The sequence below is a fragment of the Oryctolagus cuniculus genome, chromosome 3 (assembly GCF_051225735.1).
Source record: "Oryctolagus cuniculus isolate XC-2025 breed Fujian yellow rabbit chromosome 3, ASM5122573v1, whole genome shotgun sequence".
Taxonomy (NCBI): Eukaryota; Metazoa; Chordata; class Mammalia; order Lagomorpha; family Leporidae; genus Oryctolagus; species Oryctolagus cuniculus.
In genome coordinates this window covers 107,086,981-107,088,215 of record NC_142869.1, presented here as the reverse complement: position 1 = coordinate 107,088,215, position 1,235 = coordinate 107,086,981, and the positions used below count along the sequence as shown (strand labels likewise).

Genomic DNA, 1,235 nt, shown 5'->3' with positions numbered 1-1,235 from the left:
GCCTTAAGATTGCCAGGTGTTGAGTTTGGGGGTTAGATGGGTTGCATTACGTAGTTAGCAGTGAACAACTCACCAGCACGAATAGGGTGCTCTGTCCCCTTCCTCCCCATTCCAGCAGATGACAGTGGGTAGTTTAGACCATCTCCTAGCAACTGTCCCCGTGTTCCCCACAACTCCATCTTGTTTTTGCTCTCAGCCTTCCTGACCAACCTGTTGACACCTGACTCAGCTCTGTGACTGAGACCCTAGTCATTTACTTGGTCACTCCTGCTCTGCTATGTGTACCTTCCTTGCTCGGTGGCTTTCTCCTAGTTCTACTCTTTTCTTCGAAACCTGGGGTGGCCCCGTCCTATTCTTTCAGGGTGACAGACAGAAAAGCACCAAAGGATGCCTTTCAGGTATGATGAACACAGCCCCAGGGAAATGGACCCGGCAAATTCGGGCTACAGATAAACTGGCCAGACCAAATCAGCCCCAAATCTGATTCAAACATTCAAATCGAATGAAAATTCCAAATCAGGCATATTTCAATAACAGGTGAGAATTCCACCTGTTCTAGAAATGGATAAAAAAGAAATCCATCTTTGTATCTTTTTTCCTCTCCAGCTTTCTTCTTCTTTCCTCATAGGTTCTCATTCTTTGGTTTGTTTCTCTACTTCTGTCTTCTGTTGACAGTGTTATTGTAGGCATATTTTTTTTTTGTAGGCATATTAACAGAGATATTTGCATAGTTACTTTTGGTCTTTGTTCCGAGGAACTCAGTGTGTTGAAGTTTTCACAAAGCACCTGCTCTAGGTTTAAATTTCCAAGTCCCTCGCTCTTTCTGCTCTCAACCATTGAATATGCGAGTGAGATAAGCCATCCAGGCAGGTTCATTTCAGCAACATGTTTACTAACATTGGAGCAATACAGAAAAGATGAGCACAGCCCTGGTACAAGGAGGACACTCAAATTCCTGAAGTGTTCTGTATAATGACATTATGATAATTGACATGAACCCCACATTTTTGTGATTTTGATATCCCTGCTTTCAAGAAATGATGGTATATATGTGTTTGTATATAATATCTACATTTAAAGTGAAAATGGGAAAACATTAAAAATTATTAAATATTTTAAAAATTATTAGTAACAAAAGGATAAAAAGGGCATTCAGGCAGGGTTTTTTAAAAACATTTTTAGATCAGTCTGACAGCTTTTCACCTCATTTAAAGTCCTTGCCTTGGGGGAACAGT

At 40.7% G+C, this 1,235-nt stretch overlaps 1 non-coding gene across 1 annotated transcript; it reads left to right on the top strand.

Annotated features, from left to right (window-relative positions):
- The first annotated feature begins 868 nt into the window (after positions 1 to 868).
- LOC127491896 (U6 spliceosomal RNA) lies at positions 869 to 975 on the top strand. Its single transcript, XR_007920825.3, has one exon. It is a non-coding gene; the product is annotated as a U6 spliceosomal RNA (small nuclear RNA).
- The last annotated feature ends 260 nt before the right edge of the window (positions 976 to 1,235 follow it).